The 18,475-nt window shown below is 45.9% G+C and overlaps 1 pseudogene; it reads right to left on the minus strand.

Annotated features, from left to right (window-relative positions):
* Positions 1-11,499: 11,499 nt before the first annotated feature.
* Positions 11,500-13,254, minus strand: LOC120673786 (annotated as a pseudogene).
* Between the last annotated feature and the right edge of the window lie 5,221 nt (positions 13,255-18,475).

The following is an 18,475-nucleotide window of genomic DNA, read 5'->3' on the forward strand; positions in this document are numbered from 1 at the left end:
AAACAAGTACAGAAATGAAACACTGACCAATGCAAATAGGCTATTCGTATACAAATGTCTGCTATAGTTCAATTTTGAAGACCTAGGTGCAGATGAGTATGATATCTGTCATGTATATCTGAATCTGACTGAATTCAATCCAGCCGCATTGACACACAATTTGATCAATTCAGTCTATTATGGCAGCACAGAAATATCATTCTACGTCAACTCAGGCAATTCAATCAAGCATTACTCTCCCCTGGCTCCCGTTGTTTGGCTATAACACTACATCTGTAAGCTCGGAGGAAAAAACCTAACAGAATCCAAAGTTGACCCACCAATCAGATATTATTCTCATGAGTATAGTTAGTTTCTGATCACAACTTATCATGTTGCATTGGATAAGGTTCATCATCATAACATTTTGTCAGAAGTAAAAGCTGTTCATGAATCAGCCTCATTCCAGGAAAGATACAGAGCAGCATCAGAAGAAATAATATTATGTATAAGTAGAACAAGTTCGTCTAAAAAATAAAGATTAGAAAAAAAAAACTGTTTTCCTACACAGTGTACACACTTGTACTTAAAAATGAATAACTCCTTATGACTCCAGAAAAAAAGGGTCTAGAAGCTAAAAAATGTGCCTTGATCAATCGATTGGCTAATGATGTTTAATGTGAAATGAAATCAACCTTCTGAAGGTATTGCAATTAGCTTCCTACCAATTCAGAGAAAAATATACCAAAAGGTATAAGATCTTACATTCCTTCATGATTACAAAAAATACTGAGATGAAACTTGGACCATACTAACCACTTATCAACAGTTTTCGTTCTTTGGCTTACTAAAAATGCGAGTTTAATCTTTTTTTTCTTCCATTCAATATGCTCCATACCATTCGTTTGAAGCCCTAAAAAATGTGATCCAGTTGTGAAATTTGCATCTTATGCCATAATGGCACAGTGCACACTGGGGACAACATAAATAGGCAATAAGTTTTTTTATGTTAGCAATAATGTGTGTGTAATGTGAGGAATGTTGAGTACTCTATCCTACTTGTGATGAGTGAATTGTCAACCGTGCAGTGTGATCGTGCGCTTGGTCTTTGGATTGCAGGTACACGGGCGTCGAGTGTCGACGGGGAGCTGCCGTGGAGGTGCTGTGGCCGATGGACCGTGCGGTGGACGGCGGTGAAGGGCAGCCGGGACCGGAGCTCGGACCGGGCGGCAGCTGTGGCGTCCACTCCTGGATCGAGGGCGCAAGCGGCGACGGAAGGCGGGTTTCTTGGTTTGCGCCACAAAACCAAGGAGGCGGACGGCGGTTGAAGACGCCAAGTCGTGGAGGCACGGGCGTCGGTCTCGGGAATGACGGAGGCGACGGGCGTCGACGGCGTCTAGGGCCTCGCTGCGGGCGAGGAGGTGACGGGCGTCGGGCGGCGTCTAGGGCCGTCAGAAGGCCGAGGCGGGAACGGCGTCTAGGGCCACGGCGTGGAGGCGGGAATCTTCCCGCGCGTGAGGTTTTGACGGTTTTCTCAAAACCGGCCACCTACCCGGGTTTCGCGGACCCTCCAAAACCGCGGACTGGATCTTCATCAAGACAGCGGCATCGCGGAGAAGACTTCGTTTCGAAGAAAGAACCTCGGCCGTCGGATGAGATCATTGTACAGGGGGTGCTGCAGGCCTACCGGTCTGACCGGTCCCTGGCACCGGTCTAACACACCGGTCTGACCGGTCCAGCGCACTGGTCTGACCGGTCTCGCGGGTATAAATACCCCTTCACTTGTGTTAGGTTAATTGCGGCTTTTGTATTCTGTTCGTGGACTCTCTGTTTTTCCAGGCCGCCGCCCCTGTGTTCTCCTCCCCCTGTTTCTCTCTTTTGAGTTGATTTTGTCCATGGATTGTTGAAACCTTGTAAGGGATTTGATTGGGAAAGGAGGCCCTATCCTCCTCGTGCCCTCTGGCTTTTGATTCGATTCAATCCCCTGGTTTTGTGCCTTGTGCAATGGATTTTTGATTTCGTTCTTAGCACACTTGATTGAGAGGAGGCTACGAGTTCTTAGCTGTGATTCCCGTGCATCTAGCCCTGTCCTACTCCCTCTGGAATCACGAGCTCTTTCGAATTCGAGTTCTTGAGTTTTAGAGAAAACCCCAACCCTTTTGATCTCCTCTCGAATTCTCAAGAATCGTTGATCTTTAGGACGAGATCTTTTGGGGATATGTTCACGGGCTAGGGGCGAAGTAATCCCCCAAGTTTCACCGATTTCCGAGGTCGTTTGCTCGAGATTCAACGTTTGAATCCAATTTCTCGGGGGTTTTCTGGGTGCTACCGGTCAGACCGGTAGGCACGACCGGTTAGACCGGTCTAGCGCACCGGTCAGACCGGTCGAGCGCACCGGTCAGACCGGTCCGGGCAGATCAGTTCTGCAGTTTTCCCAATTCGCTTCCGATTTGCTTTGTGGTTTCGCTCGCTCATTCGAGGTCTTTTGTGTTGGTTTAGCTTTTCCATAGCTATTCCAAACTTTGGCTAGAACGCTTGAGGGTTCGGGTGATTTTCGGGATATAGGCCGACGGTTTGAATTTCGGAAGAAATTTTGATCGGCTCCCATTCACCCCCCCTCTGGTCGCCGGCTTCGGTCCCACAATTGGTATCAGAGCTCGGTTGAGGTTTTCAGTACCTTAACCGGTTCGAAAACCACTCGGCGACCATGGCGAGTCTTGGTAAGATCCCGGTGTTTTCCGGCGAGGATTATGCCTACTGGAAGGTTCGCATGAGAGCCTTTCTGCAGAGCATGGGAGCCGATGTCTAGGAGATTACCACGAACCAGCTCTACAAGGTGCTGGCTGTTCGGACCACGCCTCTTCAGGTGACCCAGCACGAGACTAACGCCAAGGCCGTCAATGCCTTGTTTGCTGGCGTTTCTCGTGCGGAGTTCTCACGCGTCCAGGGTTTTCAGGAAGCCCACAAGATTTGAACGTGCCTTGAGAACTACCACGAGGGTACACCTCAGGTGAAGGCCAGACTGTTCGAGACTCACCGGCGTGAGTACGAGAACTTCACACAGGAGCCGGGTGAGAGCATTGACCTGATGTTCAGTCGTTTTCAGTCGATTGTGAACAAGGTCAATGCGAACAGATCTGCTGGTGCCCTTGAGTACACAGAGCACGAGAAGGCCCTCAAGTTGCTTTACGCACTTGATCGCTCTGTGTGGGATCTCAAGGTGAACACGATCATTGAGTCTGCAGGCTATGAGACTCTGACCGTGAACGAGCTTTTCAGCAAGCTCAAGGCCACGGAGGTGGATAACCAGACAAGAGCCAAGCTCAATGGTGCCCCTCCTTCCAAGAGCGTTGCTCTTGTGACTGGCCCGGGTGGATCGAGCTCTAACGCTAACTCTGCTCTTGGCTTTTCTCTTGCCTCTTTGCCTTCTGTTTCAGATGAGCAGCTGGAGACGCTGGGCGACGACGACTTGTGCCTCCTCATCAGCAAGTTCCAGCGCGTCTACCACAACAGGCAGAGGAAGAAGAACCCCGGGTGCTACAACTGCGGCAATATGAACCACTTCATCGCCGATTGCCCCAAGAAGTCCGGCGGTGGCCAGAACAACTCCTTCGACTACTACCGCCACCGCGACCGCGACGAGGGAGGCTCCAACAAGGAGCGTCGGTGCCACAAGCACCGCAGTCGTGACCGGGGAGGACGCTTCGACAAGGAGTCGCTCAAGAAGCGCTTCCAGTACAAGGCCAAGAAGCGGGAGAAGGCCTTCCTGGCGCAGCTCAGCGACCTCGACAAGAGCTCCGACACCGACCGCTCTTCTTCACCGACCTCCGACGACAACGACAAGAAGAAGAAGAAGCGCGACAAGGAAGCCACCGGCTTCATCGGCCTTTGCTTGGCGGCCGGTCGGCGCAAGAGCTTCTGCACCATGGCGGGCAAAGCCAATGGTGCTCGTGCGTCTTCGGGTGGACACACTACACCGACGCACTCCGGCTCTTCTCCTGGATCCGAGAGCGATTCAGAGGTAAACTCCACGATCGACCTGCTTGATACAGAGGTTAGGGAGTTGTACGCCGCTCTCGACAACCAGAAGAGGCTGCTTAAGGAAGCAGCTAGAGAGCGTAGAAAGCTTAGGGCTGAGCTGGCTTGTGCTAGGGAGAAGTCTAGTGAGGATGAGTGCGCTGGCTACATATCTCACATGAACGATCTTGTTGCTCTCCGTGCCAAGCATGATGAGAACGTCGCGGACTTAGATGTTGCTAAGATTTCGCTTGTTGACATTTCTCATGAGCTCGCTAAGGCCAAGCATGAACTAGAACTGGTTAAGGATGCTCCTATTGTTAGCGATGTGCATGAATGCGAGGAGTGTCCTATCTTTAAGTCCGATCTAGCTTCGTTGCAGTCCAAGTTTGCTACTGTTGTGTGCGAGCTAGAGGAGATGAAGTCTAGGCCAGTTTTGCTTGGTGCTTGTAAGCTTTGTCCCACGCTTAGGTCGGAGCTAGAGGAGAAGAACGCTTTGATCAAGTCTTTTGGAAAGACTAAGGTCATAGAGTCTAGCCCACCTATTGACTGCTCTGTTTGCCCTGGTTTGATCTCTGATTTGGATAATCTTGCGGTAGAGAAAGCCAACCTGGAGAATGAGAATACCTATCTTAGGGCGATTCTTAGTTGGGTTTCTGCTAGTGAGCCGCAGTTGGGCATGATGATCAAGCAGTTCAAGTGTGGTGATGGGTTTGGGGTCGGTTACACATACACGAAGTCAGACTTTGACAGGTTGTATGGTAAGATCGGCAAGACTGCTGGAAACACTGCTAGCACGAGCACGCAACCCTCGCTTGTTGACCCCGCGGATGGTGTGCTTAAAGAACCACCGAAAGCACCTCCGCAGAAGCAGGTTTGGGTTCCAAAGCCCAATGAGCTTAGAAACTCCCTCGACACGCTCCCTGCTGCCACAGCCCAGGTTGCCCAGAAGAAGGGGGCTGCTCCTCCCCATCCGCAGGCTAGGCCTCCACCTCCCAAGTGTGAGGTGAGGTACCACTGCGAGTTCTGTGACAGGGAAGGTCACTTGGAGGAGTTTTGCTTCAGGAGGAAGCAGGCTGTGAGGAGAGAGCAGGAGAGACGGAATGCGGACATGTACTCTGCTCGGGTGCATGGTCCTTCTCGGCATGGTGATAGGCGAGATGCTAGGGCGCGCCGTGTAGGTGGAGGTCAGGGAGACGGTGGTGGTTACCGTGCTCCAGCGGGTGGTCGCTTTGCCGGCCGTGCTCCTGGTCATTTTCAGTACGGCTATGGACCAAGAGACCGAGGCTTTGGAGGAGGTTTTGAGGCTCCACGCTTTCCTCGCGGTGGTGTTCGTCAGTCACACGGTAGACGGGACAGGGGATACGCTTTACCTGACTTTGCTTTCCCTTCTGTAGAGCAAATGGCTCGTCACTAGTTTGCTTCTCACTTTGCTAACCCCAGTGTCGAGACGTTTGCTCCTCCTTTGTCTCGATGGTGATGCAGGTTGGAGGCCTGGAGAACAAGTGCTCCATGGATCTTGGTCTTATGCAGGTTTGATCAAGACTTAATGGTTCTCCAAGGCTGATGGATAGCCCATGGTGGCTGTTGTATCCTCTGTACATTTAAGTTTGTTTTTTGAGTTCTTTGTACATTTTCTGCGTGTGACTTGTTGTAGATTCTACATCTCTACTTGTTTTGCTTGCTAGATCTGTGCTTGTGCTTTGATGGACTAGCCACTCTGTATGCTAGTTTTTGTGATTTTCATTTTGTCATGACTCTTGCTAGCTCCGGGTGTGTGTTTTGTCCAGTCCCCTCATGCTTGTGTAGCTTTTCCTCCTTAGTTCTGGTTGCTAGCTCAAGTATCTTCTTCGTATAGTCTTGCTGCCTTGGTTCTTGTTGCTGAGTGCCTTTAGATTATTCTAGGAATATCTTTTGTTTTGATATGTTCTAGAGTATCTTTTGGTATACCCTGCATGTGGCTTGACTAACACCTAACCATTTGCTTGAGTTTTGCTCTGGATCTTTGGTGTTTGCTATCTTCTTGTGTCCTAGCTTCTCATGTGCTAGGTATCACTTGTTGAGGGGGAGCTCTACCTCAGGTGCCGATGATGATCCGGAGTTACTGCGCCGGCTGCAGGCTCCGGCCCCTTCTGCTTCGACTACCTCAGCTCGGGAGGACGATCCAGTACCACTACTTCCACTTCGATCATTCACCTCTACAAGAACTTGTTCGAGCAGAAGGTGGACCCGCTGAGGACGCAGGGGAGGTGACCTCGAGCTTGCTATGCTCTAGGTCCAGCGGGATCTTCATCGAGGTATGTGAGCGTTCGGCTTGTACGTTTTTCTCTCAGGATGGACTTGTGGTTTTCTGATTGTTGCCTTTTCCATGGTACTCAGTTGGATCCATTTGGTCTAGTCCTATGCGTCTTTGAGCCGTTGTATTTGCTGAATTCTTCAGTTGCATAGCTTTTGGCTTTTCTTTGTCTTTCTCTTAAGTTTTAGCTTGGTTAGTTACATTGTGCATTTGCATTGTACATGTTTGCATTTTGCATTGTCTCACTTGCACTAGCATTCTTGTATACATTGCTATGATCTTCTAGTGCCTGCTAGTGTGAGTTGATAAACTTGATCATGTATAGCTTGCTCCACTGTGTATATGACATCATCTGAGTTAAGCTATTTTGATTTGAAAATCTGAAAACATGATCACCCTGTCTTGGCTACTAGCATGTTAGGGCGTGTTGATATGCTTTGCTATCTTATTCATGCTAGTGTGGCTTTTCGTTCAGCAATTCATACTTGAAATGATCTAAATCTGATAAAATTGCTTGAACTGTTCTTGAAATGGATTGAAAAGATTCAGGTGGGATTGCTTGTCGCACTGATCGAGCTTTCGGGACGGCTCACTTTGCACTTGTGAGAACCCGGGCAAGGCTGTGCATGACTGAAACGAGTGCTTTAAGCTTCTGAATGTCTTTTGGCATAGGCTTGGCCTCGTTGCTAAGTAAAGCATGACAAGCTTTCAACCCCTGGCACTTAGAATTGCTTGATATAAAAAATTGATTGAAAAATGAATGTTGGCAACTTGTTTTGGCTGTTTTGGCTCACCTGTATGAGTATGAGTAGCACTGCTTTTCATTCCCTACTTTTTAGTGCTAGATCATGGGTGATGCTTTTATTTCTCCTAAACTGAACTTGCCTAGCTCTAGACTGATTTGATATACCCTGTTGAGCTAGATGCAAGTCTTGTTTATGGATGCACACGTGCTTGTCACTAGATGTTGCTCATATCCTTGTATCCCTGAATGCTTTCACTTACACCTCCTGCATTGCATTCATTGCATAGCATCTGTTCAGGGGGAGTTTCAGCTTCAGGGGGAGTTTTAGGTCTTTTCAGACTTGATGTGTGCATGTGCCAACAAGGGGGAGAATTTTGAGAGAAGTGATCGAACAAGGGGGAGACTTGTTTGATTTTTGAAAAACTTGTTGTGCACAGGGCTTTGAGAGTGCATCATTTTGGGAGAGTTGCACATGTGAGAGGGAAAAACTTTGCTTGGGGAGTTTCTGCTTTGGTTTTGGCTCCTGGTGTTCTCGTTTTCCCTCTGCTGCTTGCATGACTGCGTCGAGCGTTACCTCTGTCTTTGAGGAGTCATGTTTTGGCTTTTGATCGATTGCGTCGAGCCGTTGCCCTTGTCTTAGGGGATCGATCTTTGCTTGAGTAAGTGACTGTTCCAGCCTTTCTGAGCTTTTTGTCACTTGCTTGAGTTCTTCTCTTTCGTGCTTCTTTGTTCTTCTTTGGTTTCACTTCTCTTGATTCGTTTGTGGTGTGTTGATAATGCACTCATCAAGGGGGAGATTGAGGAATGTTGAGTACTCTATCCTGCTTGTGATGAGTGAATTGTCAACCGTGCGGTGTGATCGTGCGCTTGGTCTTTGGATTGCAGGTACACGGGCGTCGAGTGTCGACGGGGACCTGCCGTGGAGGTGCTGTGGCCGATGGACCGTGCGGTGGACGGCGGTGAAGGGCAGCCGGGACCGGAGCTCGGACCGGGCGGCAGCTGTGGCGTCCACTCCTGGATCGAGGGCGCAAGCGGCGACGGAAGGCGGGTTTCTTGGTTTGCGCCACAAAACCAAGGAGGTGGACGGCGGTTGAAGACGCCAAGTCGTGGAGGCACGGGCGTCGGTCTCGGGACTGACGGAGGCGACGGGCGTCGACGGCGTCTAGGGCCTCGCTGCGGGCGAGGAGGTGACGGGCGTCGGGCAGCGTCTAGGGCCGTCAGAAGGCCGAGGCGGGAACGACGTCTAGGGCCACGGCGTGGAGGCGGGAATCTTCCCGCGCGTGAGGTTTTGGCGGTTTTCTCAAAACCGGCCACCTACCCGGGTTTCGCGGACCCTCCAAAACCGCGGACTGGATCTTCATCAAGACGGCGGCATCGCGGACAAGACTTCGTTTCGAAGAAAGAACCTCGGCCGTCGGATGAGATCATTGTACAGGGGGTGCTGCAGGCCTACCGGTCTGACCGGTCCAGCGCACCGGTCTGACCGGTCCCGCGGGTATAAATACCCCTTCACTTGTGTTAGGTTAATTGCGGCTTTTGTATTCTGTTCGTGGACTCTCTGTTTCTCTAGGCCGCCGCCCCTGTGTTCTCCTCCCCCTGTTTCTCTCTTTTGAGTTGATTTTGTCCATGGATTGTTGAAACCTTGTAAGGGATTTGATTGGGAAAGGAGGCCCTATCCTCCTCGTGCCCTCTGGGCTTTTGATTCGATTCAATCCCCTGGTTTTGTGCCTTGTGCAATGGATTTTTGATTTCGTTCTTGGCACACTTGATTGAGAGGAGGCTACGAGTTCTTAGCTGTGATTCCCGTGCATCTAGCCCTGTCCTACTCCCTCTGGAATCACGAGCTCTTTCGAATTCGAGTTCTTGAGTTTTAGAGAAAACCCCAACCCTTTTGATCTCCTCTCGAATTCTCAAGAATCGTTGATCTTTAGGACGAGATCTTTTGGGGATATGTTCACGGGGTAGGGGCGAAGTAATCCCCCAAGTTTCACCGATTTCCGAGGTCGTTTGCTCGAGATTCAACGTTTCAATCCAATTTCTCGGGGGTTTTCTAGGTGCTACCGGTCAGACCGGTAGGCACGACCGGTGAGACCGGTCCAGCGCACCGGTCAGACCGGTCGAGCGCACCGGTCAGACCGGTCCAGGCAGATCAGTTCTGCAGTTTTCCCAATTCGCTTCCAATTTGCTTTGTGGTTTCGCTCGCTCGTTCGAGGTCTTTTGTGTTGGTTTAGTTTTTCTATAGCTATTCCAAACTTTGGCCACAACTCAGGCAATTCAATCAAGCATTACTCTCCCCTGGCTCCCGTTGTTTGGCTATAACACTACATCTGTAAGCTGGGAGGAAAAAACCTAACAGAATCCAAATTTGACCCACCAATCAGATATTATTCTCATGAGTATAGTTAGTTTCTGATCACGACTTATCATGTTGCATTGGATAAGGTTCATCATCATAACATTTTGTCAGAAGTAAAAGCTGTTCATGAACCAGCCTCATTCCAGGAAAGATACAGAGCAGCATCAGAAGAAATAATATTATGTATAAGTAGAACAAGTTCGTCTAAAAAATAAAGATTAGCAAAAAAAAACTGTTTTCCTACACAGTGTACACACTTGTACTTAAAAATGAACAACTCCTTATGGCTCTAGAAAAAAAGGGTCTAGAAGCTAAAAAATGTGCCTTGATCAATCGATTGGCTAATGATGTTTAATGTGAAATGAAATCAACCTTCTGAAGGTATTGCAATTAGCTTCCTACCAATTCAGAGAAAAATATACCAAAAGGTATAAGATCTTACATTCCTTCATGATTACAAAAAATACTGAGATGAAACTTGGACCATACTAACCACTTATCAACAGTTTTCGTTCTTTGGCTTACTAAAAATGCGAGTTTAATCTTTTTTTTTCTTCCATTCAATATGCTCCATACCATTCGTTTGAAGCCCAAAAAAATGTGATCCAGTTGCGAAATTTGCATCTTATGCCATAATGGCACAGTGCACACTGGGGACAACATAAATAGGCAATAAGTTTTTTTATGTTAGCAATAATGTGTGTGTAATGTATGTGTCCAGGTGCAGAGTCTTTAGTCTTAGCGGATTTTCAGCTAGCAGATTAAAGATAATAATAGACAATCACAGTAGTGATCCCTGCCTTAATTAGAGAATATCTCAGCCTTCAGAAGCATACAGATGTGTATATAGATAGAAGAAATCAGCAAAGTAAGCAATTGTCAGCACCAAAACCACTGTGTACGTGTGTATCGTGTGAAGTATTCTGTTTGTACTTAAAGCAGTGTTTCAACACCTAGGCGTCCAGGCGCACCCAGCTCGCCTTGGGGAACAGTTACGCCTGATCACCTAAGCATCTGGGCGTACCCAGCTCGCCTTGGGTCACCTTTGAAACACTGCTTAAAAATATATATCATTACTTCACATCCATGATTCTCCCTAATATTGATTATCAACTCATTCTGCTATACTAAATTACACCAAGAGGAGATATGATAATTGATTTCACATCTTCAACTTGGAAAATGGAGTTGATGAATAATACAGGAATGATGAAAGGGGTGGCCGCTAGAGGATCGAATTGTGGCCGCTAACCAAACCTTTGGGTCATCATCTAAATCACAGGCATCCTTCCCCACCTAGTTCTCTACTCTTTTCGATTAAATCGACCTGTATTCTGAAGTTACTGATAATTTGTCCAAAGCAATTTGACATATATTCTGGTGTTCAGTTTATTAGATACATACTTTGTACTCTTATCTTGTATAACATACAAACAGAAACTGGCTCATGCAAATAATCTGCTAAATAATAAAATATTGTTCAGAATACAAAGATGCATATTGTGCCATTCCATTATATAGATCAGGCTCACTGAATCAAACTTAACTTTTTCTGTTTCAAATTTCAAGTGGATTCTGCCACTATACCTTGTTTTATCAACAAGTAACATCCCGAGTAAATCATCAAATACCAAATCTATAAAATTGTCTCATTAAAGGAGCATCAACAATAGAGGCACATCCACAAACACACATCACAGCAAGCACACACTGTTACATGCAGGTAGCACCTCAGCATCATATCGTAGACCATAATTTGACAATAACTACTCAATAGTCAATATGGTTTGGTATTAATGAGTATAATAAAGAAAGGTTTAGTATACACAGAACATGGTTAATGAAATGTGAAATTGTAGACTTTCACAGGCATAAAGCAACAAATATACATGGGATACTCTTCTGATAAAGCATCCCAAGAAAGTAATACCAATGACCATTCATAGATTATAATGGGACATTTCAACTCCAACAAATGGTAGCATATTAGGTCACATGGTTTATGCACTCAAAATTAAAAAGGAAAAGCATCCATATAAGCATTGTTTGCATTTCTTGGCCAGGTAGTGCTCGTATGGCAGTAAGGCTTAAGAGAATAGTACCAGGTCAAGCCAGCATCTTATTTTGCATCCCAGTCCTTCAGCTTCTTACTTCCCTTTGGTTTAGCAATAGGTGCATTCATGCCTGCCATTTTTGAATTATACTTTGGCACTTTGCTCGCAGAGGCCTATTTGTGGCCCATCTAAAAATTCATTACAAAGTAGTGCAGAGTCAGTACATGTGTTATCCTTTTAAAGACCAAGATATGCACCAGAAAACATAAAAAAAATTCAACTGATAAATGTGCAATAAGCTTTAAAGTTTTAACAAGCTAGAGATATAATAACTGCGGTCAATTATATGTGTCAAAAGCTACAATAGGTATGTCAGCTCGAAAATTAAGAGCAGGGCACCTATTGGACCCAATATTAAAAGCATCCAAAATATAATATTTCCTTCAGGCAATCATTATTTACTGTTACTTGAAAATTAGCAACCTCTGAAAGCACATGTAAAAATACAAGGCAACTGAACAGTATCAACAATGATGAAACAAATGAGTACTTACGGTGCATTCCAGTCCGTAGTATCCTCATTAACAAGATGTGTCCACTTCATTCTGCCACTGCGCCCGAAGTGTTTAACTTGCATGACCTTGGGTAGGATGCTCTTATCCATCTTATCTTCTCCAGTAGGTTCAGAGAAATCACGGCTGTAGATATCATCTTTACCAGCTGACTGAATAACATCATCAGCACTTTCCTGGAAGAAAGCACCTTTGTGGTAATACTTTTGCATAAACTTCCACTTCTGTTTGGTCTGACCAAGCTGCTTTGAATTCTTCCGCTCCCATTCCCGACGCTCCTCCTCAGTCATATTCCTGACCTTCTCAATCTCCTCCTTCTCCTTCAACCTTGCATCTCTTTCCTCCCTGTCCCTCTTAATTCTTGCTATTTCTCTATTCTTCCATGACTCGTACTCCTCTCCTTCATTCAACTCATCATCTGTATCGACATCCTCAATGTTGTCCTCTTCATTCAGTGCCTTCTCAATGTGCTCCTCCTTTTTAATCTCTTCAACCACAATCTGTCTAGTCTCTATCTTCCTAGCCTCCAGCCTCTTCTTGACAAGCTCCTCAAGCTGTCGCTCCTCCTCCTCAAGCCGTTCACGCTCTGCAATGGTGTCTCTCTGTGACTTTGGTATGAAGACAGGTTTCACCATGGCCATGCCCATCTGCTCATCCTCAGAGTCCGTCTCATATTCAGATTCCTCCTCTAACTCATCCTCCACTGGTTCTTCCTCTTCCTGAGGAAGTAACTCCTCCTGCTCCCTTAAGAGCTGTCTCTCCCTTATCCTCCTCCTCCTCTCCTCCTGAGCCTCCTCGTCCTCCTCATCAATATCAACTTCCTGCCTCTCATTCTCCTCCTCAACAGTTGACACAATCTCAGCCTGCCGTATTCGGCGATGATCTGCCCTCAGCTCCTCCTTATTCTCATAGGTTTGTGCAAGACGCCGAAGCCGACGGTCATCCTTTGCAGGGATGTCAGCATCATCATCCTTTGGGAATGCCTTATCAAGGGAGACCCGTGCCGTCTGAAGATCTATCTCCTCATCAGCCTCGTCAGCCCACTTAGGCGCCTTTCCTGGCCAGTACCGCTTGACCTTTGTCTGCCATGAAGCTTGTCACGCACCGCAATGGCCGCATCACTTACACTGGCAGCTACAGACATGGTTAGAGTTGGTCACTAATTCCCCACTCCTGCGTACACAGTCAACCTGCAATAGATAAACCATGAATGACATCATTACCCTTTAGGTATGCCAGTGAAGCACTCATTTAGCTCCACACAGGAAACAGATAACTTACATGGATTTTCCATTATGATTGTAGATAATTGATATAGGAGATATAGTTTCAAAAGATTAGCTATGTGTTTGTTTCCTTTTCTGATTTAAGATTCTAAGCTAAGTGCCACAGGAAATAGAACTTCAAAAGGCAACTATGTAATATAACGACAACATCCTTTGCAATTAGTCAAACCAAATTCTGAAAGGAATGGCAAAACTTTGAAAGCAAAACTGGTCATAAATTCATATGCATAGGGTAAGACAGGGGCGGACCCAGCATAGGACATGGGTGTACACACATGTACACCCGATGATTCTTGCAAACGAAATCGAAGTTAGTAGGTATATATTGTAACTGGATTCAGATCCGAATACAAATAGTTTTGTTAGGGTTTGGGGTGCTCCGTCTCACACAGCAGAAGGAAAGAGAAGAGGCGGGCATACCTGGAGGATTCGCTCGTCGCCGGCAAAGGGCTGGGCGAAGATAGGACAAATGGTGCCGCCGCTCGCCCAGTCGTCGCCGCCAGGGAAGGAAAAGTAAGGGAGAAAGGGGAAGGTTTAAGAAACAAAGGTAGGAGCCGAGGAGGAGGAGATGAACAGGAGGCCCTGAGCGGCCGAGTCCAAGCGGGAGGGCTGTCAATGAGCCGAGCTCGAGCGAGCCTGCCACCGAAAGCTGGAGCATCCCGAGCCGAGGTCGATTCACGACAGAACTACTCACAGCAGCAATTTTTTTTCGGTAGCAGCAATATTAAAAATATAAGGCGGCGCCGGTTTTTTTCGGTAGCAGCAATATTAAAAATATAAGGCGGCGCGGTTTTCGCGGCCTGCGGTAAGGGCCACGTTAACCTAAAATATTAGCTCCATCCGATACGGTTTGGATGGCTCGATCCACCTGTGCTTCATTTTTTTCTCTAGATTTGCATGACTCGATCCACCTGTCCCGATATTTTCCCTATGGCTAATGGACATTCATACCTTCGCAGCATTTATGGCGTCGATCCATCGCTCTCATGAACAGCCACCTAACAGGTACTCTGTCGGGACATGATGAATGTTTCTACTATTCACCGCTATCTAATATAATGATACTTCTAAAATGAGCCAGCAAGTAGTGACATGCGAATGTGATAACAAAGAGTAAAAGTACTCTTAGTTAAACACCAAAAATTCGAGCATGTTGGCAACACAATTTTAGTAATCAGTAATCACACCAGTAGTATATGACATGTGATGTGACCCAACAAACATGTAACTGTTGATGAATAATCTTTCCTAGACCAAACAACTTGCTGCTCCCATCTCGATTCAGTGTTTGGTACCCCAAGACGATGCATAGCCAGTGTCCTTCTTCTTCTGATCCTTGAAAGTGACATGACCTTGTGCCTATTGATGGGGCTGCCGCCGAACCCGTACAAATTGGTAGGCTTGGTTGAGCCACACAACATTTAATAAATGCACTATTGCATGCAGGGATCCATCACCTCACCGGACTGTTCAACTTGACTATTCATGTTCCTGTCTTTTTTTATTGCCATGTTCCTATAGCCGCTGCGTCCCAGTTCCTTCTCCTGCCTATATAAGCATGGCATTCCCTTCGTTTCAATGCACCTCTCCACATTTGCCTTCGTTGAGTACTTGCTATACTTCCTGCTTGAAAACATATTCTCGAATAGCTCCATAATTGTAAGTTCCAATAGCATGATGAGACTCATATTGTACCAACGCATTAGAACACTCAACAATTTATAGATACTACTATTGTAATGATCATAATGAAAAGTCATACATATATATATATATATATATATATATATATATATATATATATATATATATATATGTGTCGGAAACAAAGGGTATAATGGCCATGCTTTATACGGAGGCTGCATGTGATTGTTGCATGCACAATGTATCTCCTAGCAACTAGACTATTTATTTGATACAATTCTAGTTTTGGTTGTAAACTTGTAATTAAGTCTTTCTGCTAGCATTTTCACATTTTTGTTGTTTCTCCATGCATTTCCATTAGTCATTGAATATATTTTTTATTTTGCTATTTGTTTTCTATAAATATATATATTTATATGTGTATCCACATCAATATCAATATGTATTTAGATACGCGATAGGTTCATGATGCCCTATATTTTGACCCAAAAATCTTGCTTCAAGATTTTGGCCCAACGATCCAACCTAGCCCTAATCACCAAATCAGCCACGTTCCCCGTCCTCCCGTCGAACCCAGGCGGCCACAGCCCCAACCTCCTACCTATCTTGTGGCTCCGGCGGCCGCTCGCTCGCTCATCTACCGGCCACTGCCCGCGTCCTAGAAGGTTGCACGGGGCTGCCGCTTCGCTGGCTCACGCATTCGCCCCACGCCTGCCCCACGCCCCACGCAGACCTCTACTCCGGCCAGACTGCGACTCTTGCCGGCGCCCCCCACGGCCACACCTTTGTCCCGGCTGCTCGGCATGGCTCCTCCTCAGCCCAACACCCAGCGCCACCGCCTCCCACCGCAGCTGGCCAGTAACCTTCTAGGATGTGTGGCATCTAGCATCCCCAATTCTCCAATCTCCATTGCCCAATTGCAATCCCGTCCATTGTTACTGCTTTCTCTCTCCCTCTATTCCATCTCAATCTCACTTCTAAACTCAGACTTTAATTAGGTGATTAACTGAATAATTTGCATCTATTTGTGTTGCTGATGCTATCAGGATGTTTAGCTATGAATAATGTGAACATTTTTAAATTAAGCGTATAATGGGGTCTTTGTAGCCATGTTATTGTAAATTTAATTACTATATACCGATTATTATCAATTTGCTATTAGATTATATTGGATTGTTCTTTATTTTTTTATCAGGACTACCCTATTTCCAAATGCTGGGTCCGCCACTGCATGGAGGATATGCCTGCTAGCAAAACAAGGAAGAGGCTACGTGAAAAGCGACTAGCCTTGGAGCCAGGTGTCTTGACATTTCCTCTCCGATTATAGTTGCATTGTATACTTAGTAGGTGTTTGTATGCGACTGATTTGCTACTATCGCCGCAGATTGTGTTTCACCATCTACTTTTTATATTGTGATCCAAATTCATTATACAAGAAAAGGCTCTCTAAATGGACATTTGAGATCTGGTGGGAGATTGTTGGAATTTGAGCTTGGCCCATTAAGTATTTCAGTTATTCCAAATAAATCCCAAAGGCTCATATGGTGCAAACTTTTAATCCCACATTGCTAGTGGAAGTTGTGGAGACCATGTGACTCTCCTATATATCTAACCCATAGGCTGCACTAGTGAACATCAATATGATTTATATACCCTTTAGGGCTTGCTCCTCGTTTAATTGATTCTTCTTGTAAGCTGCCGCTAGGCGTTGTAAACACACATCCGATATAGTGAAGATTTACTGGCTGGCGCTCGTGGTTTTCTCCTTTCACATTAGAAGGATTTTTCATGTTAAATCCTCGTGTCTTCTGTGATTTGATCTTCTTGTTCTTCGCCGTTTATTCGCCGTTGTTTCTAACAAGTGGTACCAGAGCTTTGGTTAGGGTTCCGCGATGGCATCGACGAAGTATAATCTACCGCCGCTGGATTACAAGACGAGGTTGTCACTGTGGCAAGTCAATATGTGTGCTGTTCTGGCGCAATCTCAGGATCTTGATGAGGCGCTGGAAGGCTTCGGGAAGAAGAAGAAGATCGTAAGGCCCTATCTCTGATTCAGCTTTATTTGTCTAATGATATTTTGCAAGAAGTGCTACAGGAAAAATATGCTACAGAACTCTGGCTCAAACTGGAATCGATCTGCATGTCCAAGGATCTAACCAGTAAGATGCATATGAAGTTGAAGTTGTTCACGCTTAAGATGCAGGAGGGTGACTCAGTGCTGAGTCACCTATCTGTCTTCAAAGAGATCGTTGCCGACCTAGTGTCGATGGAGGTTGAATATGATGATGAAGACTTAGGTCTTCTTTTGTTATGCTCTTTGCCCAGTTCGTATGCAAGTTTCCGTGACACCATATTATTAAGCCGTGATGAACTAACCCTTGCTGAAGTTTGTGAGGCACTCCAGTCCAGGGAGAAGATGAAAGGCATGGTGCAGGCTGATGGATCGTCCTCAAAGGGTGACGCCTTGCATGTTAGAGGCAGATCTGTGCATAGATCATCGAGCGACAACAACGATCATTTCAAGAGCAATAACGGTAGAGGCGCTCCCAGTCCAAAGGTCCCAAGAAGAAATTCTATAAGTATTGCAAGAAGAAATCTCACAACATTGAAGAATGTTGGAAATTGCAGAATAAGGACAAGAGGAAAAATAATTCTGATGGTAAAGCTAGTGTTGCTTCTGCTGCTGATAATTCTGAATTAGATTGCCTGGTTGTCTTTGCTGGTTGTGTTTCCGGTCATGATGAATGGATACTTAATTCCGCATGTTCTTTTCATATGTGCACTAACAGAGATTGGTTCAGTTCATATGAGCCTTTGCAGAATGGAGGTTTTGTGCGTATGGGAGATGATAACCCATGTGAGATTGTGGGCATCGGTTCTGTTCAGATCAAGGCCCATGATGGCATGATTCGCACACTGAAGAACGTGAGACATATACTAGGGATGAAGAGAAATCTGATCTCGTTGAGCACAATTGATAAATACACTGGTTCAGGTGGAGTTGTAAAGGTATCAAAAGGTTCTCTTGTATATTTGCTGGGTGATCTCAGTGGTTCAAATTTATATGTTCTGAGAGGTAGTACTATGCATGGTTCTGTTGCCACTGCTACTGCTGTTAATAATTATAAACCTATTAAGACTGACCTTTGGCATATGCGTCTTGGACATATGAGTGAGCTTGGCATGACAGAATTGATGAAGAGAAACCTTCTGGATGGCTGCATCTTGAGTGGCAAGACGAAGTTCTGCGAGCATTGTGTCTTTGGTAAGCACAAGAGGGTAAAATTCAATACCTCTGTTCATACCACAAAAGGTACACTTGATTATGTACATGCTGATTTATGGGGTCCTTCTCGTAAACCTTCATTTGGTGGTGCTCGTTATATGCTTACCATTATTGATTATTACTCTAGAAGAGTGTGGCCTTATTTCCTGAAAAACAAAGATGATACCTTTGCTGCTTTTACAGAGTGAAAAGTCATGATAGAAAGACAAACTGAAAAGAAAGTCAAGGTACTTTGGACTG

Source organism: Panicum virgatum, chromosome 2K (genome assembly GCF_016808335.1).
Source record: "Panicum virgatum strain AP13 chromosome 2K, P.virgatum_v5, whole genome shotgun sequence".
NCBI classification, from domain to species: domain Eukaryota; kingdom Viridiplantae; phylum Streptophyta; class Magnoliopsida; order Poales; family Poaceae; genus Panicum; species Panicum virgatum.